The 17,569-nt window shown below is 40.4% G+C and overlaps 1 protein-coding gene across 4 annotated transcripts in view; it reads right to left on the reverse strand.

Annotated features, from left to right (window-relative positions):
- adcy7 (adenylate cyclase 7) overlaps positions 1 to 17,537 on the reverse strand; it is a 60,935-nt gene extending 43,398 nt beyond the window's left edge. For all 4 annotated transcript variants that reach the window (XM_034581800.1, XM_034581799.1, XM_034581798.1 and 1 more), the window contains exon 1: positions 17,381 to 17,537. The gene's annotated coding sequence lies outside the window, so the exon portion shown is untranslated. The remainder of the gene's footprint in view (positions 1 to 17,380) is intronic.
- Between the last annotated feature and the right edge of the window lie 32 nt (positions 17,538 to 17,569).

Raw genomic sequence — 17,569 nt, forward strand, 5'->3', positions numbered from 1 at the left:
TCTAATTTCGGATACAATATTTAAATTCCTTGTGACTTTGGTGTCATGTCATGATCTAAGTTTATATTTCATGTAATCTACTTACTTACTCATTCAAATGATTGTGTTTATTGAGAGTTATTGCTTTGGATTTTGGATGTAATATTTTTTATTGTGATTAATTTAACAATCCATCCTATTTATATATTTCGTCATATTGCTTCTGAGACAATATAGGTGCTTTATAATGCAGCCTATTATGCATATATTCCAGTAAAGCCCTGTGACGAATGGTTAGTCACTGTGCACCCTTCCCTTTTGTTCATAAAGATGTTTATTCTATGTGTAAGCTTATACCTGAAGAATGTCATTGACAAAATGTATTAAATGTTCTTTAATGAGCAAGTGTGGGCACGGGGCACTGGGCAGGTGTTTCTTCATTATAAGTAAAACAACATAAACTGTCTGAGTGTCACCTAAGCCAACCTTTTAAATACCCAGCTGCCTCAGCACAAGGTTGATAGTGATTCACTAGTGTGGAAGTGCAGGAAGAGCTGTGCCACAAAAACACACACACATGTGTAGCAGGGAACAGAAATGCTGACTGTATTGTGCTAAGAGCACTGTATGGCAGGGAACACTCTGCTAAGCCTTCAATTACAGCTGTGCAGCAGCCGAGAGGTCAGACGACGGGAGTGACGCAGGAGGAGCACAGAGGGATCTTATTACCTCAGGTTCCTCCAAGGAGCTATGGATGGCTGGAGGAAGGGAGCCTAAGGAATTGACTAATAGCATCCTTGTCTCTCCACTGAATGTCTTCATTAGCACTCTGACAATATTGGTCCCTGAACCACACTGTTCTGAAATCCAACCTGAAGTCTTAGTCAAGCCTCCACATCCTGATGGTCTTTACATTGGCTCTGCGTTCTCCAGCAGGACACATTACTCTTTCTGGCTCTCAATAGAAGCCTTGTCCGTGGCTGCTGACAGTATGGGCCACGGCTAGAGTTACACATTTTGCAAAAGCCACCCCTTATGTTTTGCCAAGGAATGTGCATGAAAGCGTCAAAGCTGCAAAGCCACACTGTCAGGAATGTCTACAGACAGCAGTACCCTTCCTGGGGTTTCTGCAGCTGAGTGGGAAGAGGAGATTGGGTGAGGGCAAAGTTACTCCCACTGAGCATCTGTCTGCCTGGAACTGGCTTGAGATGACTGGAGTTTCGCTGCAGCCCCTCCCAAGTATGAGTCACAGTCTCACTCTGTGTTGCATATAGACAAAGTGTGGAGAACTAATCCTATGTGAGTGCATTACCCCAAAAGCCTATTTTTGCAAATAGAGGCAAGGAAAGATCTTGTTGAAAAAGAGTTAACTTATGGTTGGTTTTCAAAAGCAGCTTGTGGAAAGAGGTAACACACATTGAAACAATACGGGTTCAAACTAAACCTTGGACTGAATATCAAACTCTCGTCATTTAGATGCACATTCAACAGGTAAGTGCTGTGATACTGTGTTTTTGTTCTAATGAATAAATTCAATTGCATGAGCAGACAATTTAAAAAATGAAAAGGCTTATATAACTAAGTTCCTAGAACAGGTCGGCACTGACGTTTACCACAAATACTACTAGGGATGTGAGCTTTGGTCTTAGCATGATATTTTTGGTAAGTAAAATTTAAAATATTACATGTATTTGATTTAGTTGATTAAGTTCATGTATAAAAATGTTCATACTGGTGTTCTTTTCAACAAAGTACAAGGGCCACCAATAGGAGCTCTTCGAAAAAGGCACACAGTAACTGTGAGCTTTTGGTCGCAGAGGGGCTGGTGCCAATCCCAGCTGACATTGGACAAGTCACCAGCATATCGCGAGGCTGACGTACAGAGACAAACATTCACTCACACATTCACACCTACATACAACTTAGAGTCTCCAATTTGCCTAACCCCAATCTGATTGTTTTGGGACCTTCTTGTTGCCGCCCTGACATCGATGTCTACCCGCTTTTTACCTCACGTGAAAGAGCTTGGAGAAGCATCGTTTGGTTTCCTGGGCAATCAGCTTGGAAGACATTGGAATTTCCCAATTTACTGAAACCATCAAAACCCCTGTTCATAATCTTCACTGAGCACCTTGTATTGAGAAACCTCTCTCTCACACACACACACACACACACACACACACACACACACACACACACACACACACACACACACACACACACACACACACACACACACACACACACACACACACTCTTGCATCATCCAGGCTTCATCTGAAAGAGGAACAGAGCGAGCCTTTTGTTCGATACACTTTCAGCTGTTAGCAATCATTGCTTTTAACTAAATTACATTTGCTACACCGTGCAGCATAGCTGATGCTAATTACAGTCCACTGCCAAACGTTCTGGATTACATCGTCACCCTCAAAAACCTGTAATGCAGTCTTGTATGTCTAAGCAGCCCCTGAAAACGTGTTGCCAACAGCCGTCTTTGTGGTGTATGTGTGCTTGACTGACAGCAGATTGCACCACTTTTGAGCCCTGAAGTTTTAGAATATTGGAAATGAACCAGCAGCAGAACGACAAACATTTTTCCACTAATCGTACACTTTTTTTTAGCCCTCCCACTCTTTTTGCACTTTTCACCTTTCCTCTCTCGGTTTATCTCTTCATTTCCTCCAATCTCAAGGCGTCTCTGCAGAACATCCAAACAAAGAACAGGTTTCCAATGCTACGATAGCTCATTTGAGTGAAGGCCAACCGCACCCTGTGACATACAGCCGACCGCACACCATCTCACTTCCTTGGCAACAGTGACTCATTTCCCTAACAACGGTGCAAGGACAGTTTCATAGAAAAAGGAACCTGCCGCCGCTGCACAATTAGTCACAGATGGAAGCTGTTATGAACACAAAAACTGATTCAAGGTATGCCAGGAAAAGTATGCACTACAGTGTACAACCAAACCATTTACAGTATATGTTTTTAGCCAAAGACCAATTCATCTGGAAAAACAGCAACATATGACAAATTAAACTATTCAAGTTTCATAATTATAAAAGATTTATCATCAATAACCAGCAGTAAAAAAGTCAATAGACCTGTCAAGATAGCATCCTTTTTTAATTTTTAATTTTCATATTTTGTATGTTTGCCTTTATTTTTGTTGACAGGTTTGATCCTCTTGGTCATGGGTGATACCAGTCTTGCACAAATCTGTGGAGCGATGTTCTGCCAGTCTTCACAAATGATTATTTTAGCTGCTCTGTGCTGGAGGGGGGTTTCACATGTCTACTTTAAAATACTCTGAAGGAGTTCTATTTGATTCACCGTCCAGAAAAATTCTTGGCCAGGTCGTTTTTACCCTTATCTCCTTTATAAATTCTTGTGTGGTTTTTGCAGTGTGTTTTGGATCATTGTCATGTTGGAAAATTCCTTTTCTGCAAAACTTCTTGAGACTTGGTGTCATCTATTCATTCAGTATTTCGGTATAAAAACTGTATCTATAAATGTCCTCTCCCCTACACCTTTAGCACTCATTTAGTCCCATATCAGCACATTTCCACCTTTATGTGTCGTGGTCAGCACTATGCTTGCTCAGGAAATTCCTCATCACGTGGAGCCATGCTGCACGAGTCACAGCCCAAGCCTAAACTGAAGATGCCAACAGGTTATTTTTTAACCTTGTTCATGCGATTAGCCTCAGCTGACTTTTGCTGCCGTGGTCACAGATATTCTGACTTGATGCATTGAGGTTGAATTTTCAGGCCTGTTTGCTCTATGTAGTCTAACTGGTTTGTTTTAAAGGAGACAGCTTATGCTTTTTCAGTTTTCCTCTTTCCTTTAGTGTGTTATGGATTGTTTGTGTACATGTAAAATGTCTGCAAAGTAAAAAAGCCTAAAGTCAGCAGTAAAGATAGCTCGACTCCCCCACAGAAAAACCTTCTCCTGAAACGCCTCGTCAGTCGTCCGCCCAATACTCATGTGAAATTTGGATAATACACAGCCTGACAGCTAGTGTGGCGTGCTCCCTAACAAAACCAGGTAAAGTGAGAGCAGAGGTCAACATTCCCTACACGCCGGAAGACGTTGACGAATCACAAAAGACATAAAATCAAAAAACTATAACTAAATAAGACCTGTGTAAACTAGAGGACAGGACAGTATCACAGGGCAGGATGACTGACCATTACTTCATTAATGGAGTAGCTTTCTTTTGACTCTATGCGACATCTGAGCCTTGAGCTTTGGGACGCTCCACTGGTTCACTGCACCCCCCGTGACAGCAGTGGCCTGTGTGGCACTCTGACAAAGACGTAATGTAATAAGTGTGTATTGTGTGACACTGCATATCATGCTCAAATGTTTATTGTCACTGTGTCCTGGATTATTGAAACGTAAGAAACATTTTTTGAGGCATGTAATGGACCGCTGGCTAAAGAGGAGCAGCAGGTTAATTTCATCACATTTTGCAAAATGTCAAAGAGAGACATTTTATATATTTGCATGTTGTATTGCTAATTTCTGATTGTCAGGTATAAACCCAATGATATTTTAGTTTGAGTTTCAAATGATATATGAAGAAAAAAGGAGGGCCATTTAGGAACCTCGAACCAAAGAATATTTAGGATTTATTTTTTCACTGATTTTAATTGACAATTGACAGAAACATTTGATAACTACTCATCAAAATGTTAAATGTGTATTTAGCAACAATTATCAACTAATAGTTTCAGCATTGTTTACAATATGTGATATCTTATAGTGCATGGTGCTGTTGGAATCGTGCAGCTCTCCACTCTAGGTCATCTCCGAGCTCTTCTTCTCAAATAGAGAGCCAATCCTTGGCTAATCACTCATTAACCAGGCGAGCACAATGAATGGCTTGTTGAACCAGCAAAGCTTCCCGCTGGCATGCAAACACTACACATTTCTGAAAGAGAGGATGCACATACTCCCACAACACAAACATCAACCAAGAGCAGACCTCTCTCTGCCAAATAAATAATCACATACGTCGCATTGATGAGCTCCACATGAGAAACTAATGATTTACAGTAAATTTTGATTTACTAAGGCAAAAACAAATATTAGCAATATTTTCTTGCATATTTAAACTCACCAACATCCTGTACAAATTTTGAAAATGATAGATACGTTTGCGCCCGAGAGCTGTTTACCTGCTGCATTGCAAAAGGTAAGCTGTTTTTCAGCTCTAAAGTGAGTTCTGCAAACTCTGCGTCTCAATGGCCCTTTTCCAGATGGGGTGCTCTCATAAGCATTACATAATGTCCTTGAACCACAAAAAACACTAAAATTATAAAGGGGAAAAGAGAGAGAGAGAGAGAGAGAGAGAGAGAGAGAGAGAGAGAGAGAGAGAGAGAGCAAGACACCCACACATCAGCATCATCCATGCTCAAAAAGAGCATTTGCAGGAGGCATGCAGCGGCTGATGTTGCCTGCAGGTATTTCAACATTCGATCGAGAAGTTGGACACAAGGTTATTTCATGTGGCTCAAAGCATTTTTACCCTCGACACATTATCTCATGCGAGTGCATTGTGGGCATTATACAAGGTATATGATTCTGAATGTATAATTGATTGTATATTTTTGGTTATAAATAAATGATTCGCTTTTGAGAGTTAGCCGACTTTTAAGCACACTTTATCACCACACTGCTGAAGGCAGATTCATTGTAATTAGTACTTTCACAAAAGGGACCGTGGGCGGAGAAGGCGCCCAGGAAATGGAGCAATTTAACAGACAACAGGGTGAAGAGGCATTTCTCTAATGGCACTCCAAAACATCCCATCTCATCTCGGCGGGCACAGATCTTCTCCAAACAGCACAAGTAAAAGAGGGCACAGCCCTTTTGCGGCCCCTGAAGAGTTTTCCTGAATAACGTACATTAACGCTCTTGAACAAATCTGACTGAAAATTAGAAACCACATGATGTCAATAGAACAGGCAATAAAGAATACATTAGTTTATATACTAGCAACCTATACAAATATGCTGCCATCATTTTAAAGCATTAATGGCAATTTAAAAAAAACATGCCTTTCATCACTGAAGATTAAACGTACTATATGTACCGTGTTTCACAATAATTATCGAGACTGTGGGGGCCCACCACAGTTTCACAATGAACCCCAAAAAAATTGTATACTGCTCATTATAACATAAGAGATCTTTAACTTGGTTAAAGATTATAGCAGATTTGCTGCACTATTTGCAGTGTGTTCTCTCACACGATCATCCATAAAGTTGCTATGGTGCACGCAGATATTCAGACCTCATAGTTTGAGCTACAGTTGTGTGCATACACACAAGTGGCAAGCAATACAGTTCTCTCTCTCATTCAAAAACTTGTCCTTCACTGAATTAATTCCATGAGAATCGCTAAACAGACCATATTGTATACTTTGTATACCTTGATTTCCACAACTAATGATTATTTTGATAATCGATTAATCTGCCGATCATTTTTTTAATCAATCGATTAATCGGATAAAAAGACAATAGCTAAATTTGACCCTTTCCAGCTGTTTATCCAAAAAGAAACTTCATCTTCTTGTCAGTGCTGGTTTTATATGTATTAGAGACTTAATTATGATGATAATTCCAGATTCAGATATCTACAATTTAATTCTGACTAGGGATGCACGATATATATCAGTCCGATATATAATCGGCTCGATAAGGGGAATTTTATATTATTAGTTATTTATTGGAATCGGAAATTATAGACGATAAAACGTCAGATAAACACAGCGCACCTGGACTCGCTCATGACGTCATACCTCCGTGCTTGTCCATACGAGCGTGATGTGTTTACGTCAAAACTGAAAACTGTGTCACCGGTGTGGAAGTTTTTCACACTTTCTGAGAGTGGCTGTAGGATTGCAATTTGCAACAAATGTGCAAAGGTTCCGAGAGGGGGGGGAAACATTTTTTAACACTACCAATCTCATAAGTCACCTTAGAGTCCGTCATCGCGTGACGAAGCAATGGCGAGAATACACCCACCACTCCATCGGCATAGTGGTGAGTAGATAATGAGTAAATTTTCCTTTCTGGGTAAACTATCCCTTTAAAACTGAATTAATGATTGTTTTGACAAGTCAGAATGACTTTTAAAGTAAAAATGATGTTGTTGGTATTGTAAAGTGAATTCTGGATCTTCAAAATTGGTTCAGAAATGTTGTCCTGCTGAATGTGTCTGTGTGACTGTTAGTGTAACTGTCACTCACACAGTCTCAGTCACTCACAGCAGACCAGCCGCACCGAGCTGAATTCATGTCTGTCTTTACACTAAACTTAGCAATGAACCATCTTTCAGCAGGTTGTTTTGGTGCATTAGAACGTAACCACTGTTAAACAATTAGAATATTTTTGTGTTTTGTTTTTGTGTTACTGCTTTGTGTTCGCTATTAGCAATCCCTCTCTTCATTCGGCCTATAGGTCTCTCGACCACTGCTGCTCTCTCTTTCTCTCTCGTTGAGTCGGGAAGTGACAGTCTTTAAAAGTGTGTGAACAATTTACTTTTAAACCTGAAAGAAAGTTTGTGTAATGCTGAGTTCACATGACACAGCAGCACATTATCACTGCGGTATGAACCTTAAAGTTCGTACCACAGTGATGTTGTGCTGCTGTTCCTTGTGAAGTCAACTTTACACAGTTTGCAGCTAACGGTCTCTGAAGTAATAGCAGCTCTCACACTTTTGACGACTTGTCTATGCTGTGTCTTAGCGATGTTTATCCAGAGAGGAGACGGCGCCATCACATGAGCTAAACAAAGCACGGGATTGGCAGATTTACTGCCCCCGCCTCAGACACTGCCACAGTGTGTTCCGTGCATTATAACAGACCCGACTAATCAATTACTAAGTTAGTTGCCAACTACTTTTATAATCGATTACAATCTATTAAATCGATTAGTTGTTGCAGCCCTATAGCAGAGACGGGCTAAAGCCATAGGTAAAGTAAATATAATGCAATTAATAGGTGACCAAAATGAAACGTCCCATCACCTTGAATAAAATCAGGGATTCCTCTGGGTTGGAATATTGTGGTAAACATTTTAGTTAATGTAAGTGCACAACATATATATCTTTCAAATGTAGTTTTTAGACATTTGAAAGAAGAATTGTTACATAATATATCTTTAACTACACAATTTTCCACCGACCTGCTCAGTCATAAGAAAATCAAATGAACAGCACTTCAACATAGCACATTGGAAAAGCAGCAAACATGTGAGTGTGGACCAGGTCAAAGAATATTTGAATCATCACCATAGAAACAAACATTTGCAAACAAATCTATTGCTTAAGGAATGTGAGCCTACATAAGGAAACAATGTAAATGTTCTTGTAAAAATAATCTTGCAGAGCCCATCAGTGCTGTTCAGATCACACATGCATTTCTCTTCTTGAGTATATACCGGTTTTGTGACTCAGAGCGCAGAAGCCATTACTGGGATGTTTTGTGGTGGCAGGCATGTACACGTTGGGCTTATATGAAAGCAGAGTGGAATCCTCTAATCCCCTGTAAAAACAGTGTTTTCAAGAAGCCCTGGTGGTCTATGTGTTAGGGTGCTGACCATCAACGTTCCAGTTTGTGTCAAGCCATAGATTTTGTTGTTGTCTTTCCCCTCTGTCCCATAATCTCTCCACCTATAGCTATCGAACAATAGTAATTAGTAAAAATAAATAATAGCATTGTTCTCCCCACCATGATGCACTGGCAGTTTGATAACAGTTGTGAAACTTGTCCAGGATGTGCAGCGATGCATAAACAAATATAAATCAGCACTAATAAGCTGCTGACAGTAGACTGGGAGAAGGTGTGGAGGTCACCATGTTACAGAGTAATGCTGCATCACTTTAATTGGAATCACAATGCAACACAATACAATGAATAGAAGTTAAAAACAACAATTTGCCCTGGTGCGTCGCAGTTTGCTGTGCCTTTTTTTTTACTTTAAAAGTTGCTTTCATTTAGGTTCATCTATGTGATGTAATGTCACTGAAACCAGCATGTCTGCACTTGAAAAAAAACAACCCAGACACAAGGAGAAGTTCCACAGAAATACCGTAAACATGTCAAGTCAGTGCCAGCCACTGAGTCACTGTGCTGCCCTCAGGGCTCCTCACTGCCTTTATGTGTCCTTCCACTAATTGGTGCTTTACAATACACTTGTACCAGGTCTGTTTAGAAGCATGCCTTGTCCTCATGATTTTAGATGAAACCAGAGGTAAATATAAAACCACCTCGATTACAAACAAGTGATTTTGATTTAAATTGTTATAGGAGTTACAAGATAAACTCTTCCACAACAGTGATTTGTGATGATTTATGTGCCATAGTAAACGAGAATAATTACCTCAATTTTAGTTTTTTAAGATTACAGGGATAGTTAAAAAAAATTTAAATTCACTCATTATCTACTCACCACTATCCCAATGGAGGGTTGGGTGAAGTGTTTGAGTCCACAAAACACTTTAGGAGGTTCAGGGGTAAAGAGTGTTTCAGCCAAAGTGACCTCTTCTTCGTAATAAAAAAACAAAACATGCCTCCATACTGCTCGTGTGGTGTCATCCAAGTGTCCGCAAGCCCCAACTTTCATATTCGACTCGTAACAAGGTCATTTACACCATGTTTTATGCCTAAAAGTCCACTACCGGAAGTGGGGATGCTAGTGGACGTAGCCACTTGAATTTGCACCCCGAGCGTGCCCCTGGGCGAGAGTGTGGGGGTTTTCCCGTGTGCCTGTCCTCAGAGGAGGGTATCAGAGGCTAAAAGCACACGGTGTAAATGACGTTGTTTCGAGTTGAATATGAATGTTGGGGATTACAACAGTTGGAAGAGACCACATGAGCAGTGTGGAGGCATTTTATGTTTTTTCTGTTGTTTTATTACATCTGAAGAAGTGATTACTTCAATTGTATTGGATTCGGCTACAACGCTGTTTACACCTGAGTCTCCAAAAGTGTTTTGTGGACTCAAACACTTCACCCACCCTTCCATCGGCATAGTGGTGACTAGATGAGTTTTCAGTGAACAATCCCTTTAAGGCTGACCCCAATATCTCAAAACTCCAACCCCAACATCTTCTGTTGCCATGGTAATCTATGGCCCAAATGGTCCGTTTTACATTATTATCATTATTATTATCATGAGCATTATCACAAAACTCCCAAACAGATCAAAAAGTAAAAAACATAATAACTGAACATTATTCATTCAACATTATTATTACTTATTCTCAGACAAGTACATTCTAATTAATGATAGCATGTTTGCGGTACTGACACTAAAGGCTTACAACTCACAACTACACTACCAAGAGATATTTTTGAGAGCAGATTCGTGAAGATGACCCCCAAAAACTTGAGCGCAGGATAGTTGAAAACGTCTGAAAAGTAACAGCTTTGAAGTCACTGATGCTAGTACGACCTGCATGGTAACAAGAGTGAGTCATAAATGATACTATGGTGTAGCTTCAAAACTTCAGAACAGCCCTGATTTGAATGAATTGAATCTGTACGAACAGATTTGGTTATAATAACTCCGGCCGAGCAGATCATTAGTCAGAAGTGTTATCTATGTAGTTTTCAAATTTTCTAAATGAGAGTGGCAGTGTCATTAAAATGTGCAGCTAAAATAACCACAAGCAGTTAGTTCAAGTTTAAGTTTCAGCTGTTATCAGCATGAATTTGCGTTTGCTTGTGTTTAATTTAAAAAAGGCAAGAGGTTAAAGTGAGAAAAATAAGCATTCAGCAGCATAAAGAAAGATAAAACCACTTACTCAAAGTTTCCACTGGGCAGTTAAAACAGTGAAGTGGAGTCTCCCGCAGATTTGATGACGTCAGTGACAGAGGCCTTTGAGCCTTTAGAGCACCTGGTCCTGATGGCATCCTGCTAGTGTTGGTTATTTTTCTACAGTGGGGAAGTTTCCTACAATTTCATGACACAATATGGAGGAAATCCTGGGAGTGAGGGATGGAGAGAGGCATCACCCATGTAAAAGGTCATCCCTCCCCAACACTCCAGCCTCAAACGATCAAACCGGTAGGTACCGAGATGAAGTTAGGTTGATTATAAATAGATCAAACGAGCGTAAACAGTATAAAAAACAATCCAGATGAGTTTGGTGGTTCCAGTGAGCAAGGCAGTAAGTGGCCTGAATCACAGACCAATGATCTGATGACCATGTGTTTTTGCTCTGTCTTTTTCGATCCTTTCCCTTTTTAAAACTGTGACTTGTTGTCAAAAATAGAAATTCAGTGGGTCGGAAATCATTTTGAGGTTGTGTTTAAAGCTAAAAGGGGAGCGTTGTGACTACTTGACCAAAAAACAACTCTTAATACTACAGAATCCCCAAATCACCATGTACAGGTTGCATGGTTGATCTCTCTCTTCATTTGCATGAAAAAAAGCAGCATGTGAAAAGAAAAGGACTGTTTATAGCATGCATCTCAAAGGCTGTTGTGAAGAAGGATTAGTGCTGATCTCCGGCTCAAAGCACCAGAGTCAGATTTAATGAGTCCGATTAGTCTCCAGAGTGTGTTCAGGGATTAGCGCACTGTCCACTAAGAGGACCCTTCTCATTTCAAGCCTGAGGAGGAGGGGTGGCGGCAGCGGGGGTGACGTAGAGAGCCTGCTCGAAAAGTGGACGAGGGAACGTGAGGATGAATGATTAGAGACAAAGGGAGAGAAAATGGGAGAGAGGGTAGAAGTGGGTGAAATCATCAGGGTTGTGAGTGGCTAGATGCATTTGGGAACATCATAGGGTCTAATGACAACAGAAAATGCCTATTATGTGAGCAATCAGCCACTCACTGTGTGCATGTGTGTGTGCGTGTGCGTGTGTGCGCGTGTGTGATATTTCTCGACTGAGATAGGAAGGAAGTCTCCAACAGCATAAGGTGAAGTAGGTTTTTCCTGACACCACAAAACCAAGTCTTAACTCTAAAACAGGGCATTCAAAGTGGGTCAGAAGGTGAGGACCGGCCGAAATGTCCTCACTCAGACAGCTGTACAAATACACACACACATTCGCAAAGCTTTATTAAAGACAAATTATGAAACATAATTTTGCAGGACTACAGCACAAATAGGATTCATGTGGTTGTATAGGTCTTTATGAAGATCTCTTACAGGAACAGAAATATTTGTCTTGCCTTTATAACAAAAAATGTATTAAGAAGTTGTGGATTGAGAAAGATAATGAAAGCAGTGCAAGAGTGCCTCTCAGCAAGAGATGGCGTCAGCCCTCGCTCTATAGAAGATGTTACATTCACATTTCCTGTGGAAGTTCTCCATATTTCCTGTCAAGGTCGCCGTTATTGTCAAGCACAGACGAGACGCTTGCACACTAGAAGATGAGTTTAGGTAAGTTACACAAGACTGCAACTTTCTCTTTAGCATCAGTGATGATGCATAGGACAACTAACCTCCCCACTAATGAGTATAATTTATATCTGTCAAAACTCGGGAGGAGTTAGACTAAAGAGATAAGCAGCAGTTTGTCAGTAACCATAGCCTGGTCAGATAAACAGAACAACTAAGGATACAGACTGATTACAAAGATGAATAAATCCATTTACATTAATCCACAAAAGCCCAAAGGATTTGATTATCTCTTCTTCCAAATATCAGTTTTTCCTATGGATGGGACACAACAGTGTAGGCAGTTAATATCTAAAACTTACAGATGTTCCAATACAAGCATCAGAAATGCCTCCAAGTGTCAACTGACATTTTCCTTACCCGGAAATCACCTCTTCTTCGACGCCCTAAAACAGTAGTTGTGCTGTACTGCCACGAGCAAGTACTGTTTTTAATGTGACAAGAAGAAAGGCTTTCCAGTAGTCCAGCATTAACCAGTGCTAGAAAAGCCTCACAACTAAAATGGTGAACTGTACCGTGAGGAAGACTTGGTTGGCACTAGTGTTGCCAATTACAACACTAGCAAATAGGCCATACAACAATGATAGCAATCAACACTTTGATATAGGGTAAGTGGCATACAGCTGTTTGAATGTGTTATACAAGTTGTTGTTTTTTAAAATGTACAAGCATCAGAATGGTATATCGGCTGATACGCAAAGTCCAGGGATTGGGAAGGGGAAATGGTATTGGAACATCTGTACTAGATATAAAATATTCTGGAGAAAAAAAATTTACAAATTCTCATAGCAAAAATCCCTGAATGTACAGACTTCACTTTGGAATCACTGCTTTGAGCTGCCTACACCGTCAGCTTAGGCTGCATGACGGAGGAAAAAAAGAGAAACACAAAACAACTCTGACCACTGGTTATTAAGAGACTGGTCACAAAACAACGATGAGGATAGTCGACTCTGTCATCACTGCAAACAGCCCCAGTGCTATTCATGGCTTTTATGTTTTGGTGAGCATGTGCTTGTGACCGTGCTGCCCAGCCTGCAACAGACGCTCCCTGTCCAGCTCCAGGAAAGTGTAAAATCAATCTATTAACATGCACAATCACAACGAGCTTCCCATCTTCTCAGAATGAGATACATCACAGCGTCACAATGGATAATTGCACACTGATGGCAAATGCCAATGTATGTGTCATAATTTAGATTACAGCTTTTTTCTATGAGAGGACCCAGGCACTGCAGCAGTGCAGATCCATGACCAGGAATTTAACCCCTGCCCACTCTGGTGCCACTTTGTCATCTTATATGCCGATAAAACTCAAACAAACCAACTCCATACCTCAAGATCGATGCCCTCTTTCCCCTCTCACTTGATTTTTAACCCGATGCATTTCTTGCTCAAAAACACTTGTGACGTAACTGTTTTGCTATGCTCACTATCTAATGTCATGTGGCTTTAATATCCTACGCTTGCTAGATAATAAGAATGATGGGTCACTGTCGTCATCACAGAAACCAGCCACTGCTAAACCCTATAAGCCACCTCCATTTACTAGAGTAGAATTGGAAAACGGATTAATGATGTAATCGTCCAAATGACACAAACCCCACACACAAGCCATGTCCGTCATCCCTATGCAGATGGTGACGCTATGTATGCTCTATATGATCAGAAACATGAGGCCAAATGCATCTGCATGCCCGGAGTTACAGTACCAGGAATGCAATTAACATCCCATCGCAGGGTTTCCACAATTTTGTATACTCCCATTGTTTGATAACATAAAACAAGGAATTCATTTTACAGTGCAAGCAGCCGTCGCTATTGAGCTTCAGCTAACAGCTTTAATCAGCAGAACTGCACTCACATGTATTTCTGGTGGAGGAACATAGTGCGATATGTTGTCACAAGATGTTTGTACAGCTACACAATCTCTGTTTGACTCAGAAGTTTCTTTCATTCAGTGTTTGAGCAACACGATGATGCCAGGAAAAATCCACTTTAGGAAAAGTTACGGCCGAGGAACTGCGCTGAAGAACGAGGGCTGAGTTTGAACGAGGGATACTCATATTACAATTGATAATATTTACACGGTTGCCTGGCAGAATATTTGAAATATTCATTCGAGCAAAAAAGTGGATTCAGCCGAAGAGAAAATACCGCGTTGTGGTATCATGACGTGTATATAAGCAGTTTAACTGATGTATTCGCCCAATTAAAAAATAGAATTACAGCCTCCGAATACATTGGCCTCTGTCAACCAATCACATGGCAGGAAATATAGTCACAATCTCCCCCTCAGAGTTATGGTGTAGAATAATGGCCAGAAACATGGCTTTATAGAACATTAGGATGTCACAGTGATTCTGACCATTGGCCATTTGGGTATAAAATGTCATAAGTTCAACATTTTATCCAATAAGACATTTTTCTGAAAATTTGTTACATTTAACGTATAAATTATTGACTCCAGGCCAAAAATTTTATAAAACCCCCAAATTTTGTTCGGCTTTTATGTAGTGTTCTATAATGTTGTAGTTTTATTTCTATTCATTATTTATCTTATTCTATTTTGTTAGACTGAAATTTTAGTGTTGATTATGTATATTCAATTATCATAACTTTCTATTATTGGTGTCTTTTCTATTATCGATTGTTCTGGTAACCATTTATCTCTGAATCCATGTGTTTTTATCTCATTTTTAAATTCGATTTTAACATCCGATGTTTTGTCAATCACCTTTAAAGCACTTTGAATCGGATTTGAATTGTTTGAAAGGTGCTATATAAATAATGTTGTAATGGGACGGATGGATGGACAGACGAACAACCCCAAACATGATGCCTCCAGCTACAGGTGTCACTTCAAGGAGTCATAAAAGCCATAGTTGCGGTAGCTGAATACTTGATTGCATGTATATAAAGCCAATGTATAGTTGTATAGTCTGCTCCTTCAGTGATGTGTTAGGTGGACATCTACATCCACAGTGGTCACATCAGCTGGCCTGCAGCATTACACACACGCAAAGTGGTGCATACTGCTGGGTTAACAAAAACAATGGTAGTTTGACAGTGACTCCACACGCCCGTGTTCACCATTTAGAAAACAGTTTTGTCGTCAACTGCACAAAAACAAAGTCAGTCCTAAATTGACTCACCTCTGAGCAGCCACTGCGATGCACTGACTTAAACAACGAACAGCATCTCAACCAACTCTTCATCAGAGAGTAGTTTCTATGAAAACTGTCGACAGTATAAGGTCTGTGAGTTATCCAGAATCTTTTTTTCACAACCACAAACCCCATCAAAAACATTCATTTAAAAAAAAATCTCATGGCAAAGCTCCACAGTAAAATGCAGCAGTACAACAAACAGCTCCGTGCTATTAATTGTCAGTAATTAAAACAGCAGGGATGTCTGCATCTTTTTCAATGACATGTTCAAGGCCATACTGTGTACGATTGGTTTAGGTCAAACAATACTGATTTCAAAAATCCTTCTTTATTGAAAACCATCTGTGACGCAGGGAGTGAAGGACAGACCAGTAATGTAACAGCCACATCTTTTATAATCCAAAAAGCGAGTTCTCTTGTTCCAATATGAATACAATCTGGTTTTTATTATGTGGACCTTTTACAAAGAGACTCAAATCACTAATGACTCTGAAATGACAGGTTAGAGTCACTGTTAAGCTCATGAGCTTTATGTTCTATGAGGAAATATAAAGGGAGACTATTCCAGGCAGGATCTTAGACAGCACGGCTGCACTTTTACATACTTAAATAAAAGGCTTTACTTCCCTGAAAATATTTTGGGGTTGGCCGTATTTGGAAGAACACGAAGTCACTGACAACTGACAACAGACAACACAAGATGACATGGCAGACGTGTGCAGGTTTCATTGCTGTGTCTGTGTACAGACACATCCCCGAGGAAATGATCAGTATTCAAAAATAATAATAATCTCAGAAAAGACGCAAAAGACAATGGAAGTCCATTTTGTTAAGACACATCTTGAAAGTCGTAATGAGAAACTTTCACATAAGAACGACTTCCCAAATCAAAATAATGACTTACTATCTCAAAATATTGTCTTACAGAAAAATCGACATAGTATCTCAAAATAATGACCCAAAATAACGATTACAATCTTAAAATAAATCTAAAAAATAATGAGTTATTGTCTCAAAATAATGACCTAACTCAAAAAGAATGGCTAGCTTGAAATAACGATTTATTAAGATAAAATATTAACTGACTAACATAAAATAATGAGTTACTAACTCAAAATAATGATTTAGTATAACAAAATAATGACCAACTCAAAATGACTTAGTAGCTTAATATAATGACTTGGTGTCTTAAAAAAGATGACGTACTAAATCAAAAACGATGACTATCTCATAATTTTGTCTTTTTAATCTCATATTTTGGATTTAGCACAAATCTTGTTTTCTTCAACCTGTCAGTGTCACGGGCGCTGCTCCCCTCTGTGTTTTCAAGCAGGCACGGGAAGAAGAGGGCACATGAGGCAGTGGCCACCCGGGGCTGGTTCACACATGGTGATCAAACAGGAGGGAAACAAAGAGGGACTTGAGCTCACATACCTGCTGCCTGCACTGTCCGCTGAGACTCGAACGTGTTCGTAGAGCCTGTTAGCTTTAGCTCCTGAAGTCCAACCACACACACACCGAGCTCAACGCAACACCAGGAGTGAGGATGGTGAGAGCAGGGGAAACACCAACACACACACAAACAAGTTGAACTGTTCCTCCAGTTTCAAAAACCTTTTGAATGAAACTCAACCAGAACAACAACAAAAATCGAATCTCAGCGAGAAGTTCTTTCCGGCGAACAAAACAAGGGTTTTGACCGTTTTTTGGGGGGCTCTCAACTAACCTCTCTTTAAAATCAGTTTCAGCTCCTTCCGGCTTCCACACCTGGTCGCTATCGGAATATGAAATGAACTTTCAGTGTCTTACCTGCTGGGGCGGGTCACATCCCGCGGACAGACCTACGGGAGCAGCTGGAGGTGGAGGTGCGGGGTGGAGGAGAGCGTGCTGCGGTCCCCGCGCTCCTGCTGCTACTGCTGCGCGGAGCGAGCACGCCACACCTCCATCTGTCACACGTGGACGCGCACGTTACCGATACACTACCAGCCCAGTGGTTGT

Source organism: Hippoglossus hippoglossus, chromosome 3, assembly GCF_009819705.1.
Source record: "Hippoglossus hippoglossus isolate fHipHip1 chromosome 3, fHipHip1.pri, whole genome shotgun sequence".
Taxonomy (NCBI): Eukaryota; Metazoa; Chordata; class Actinopteri; order Pleuronectiformes; family Pleuronectidae; genus Hippoglossus; species Hippoglossus hippoglossus.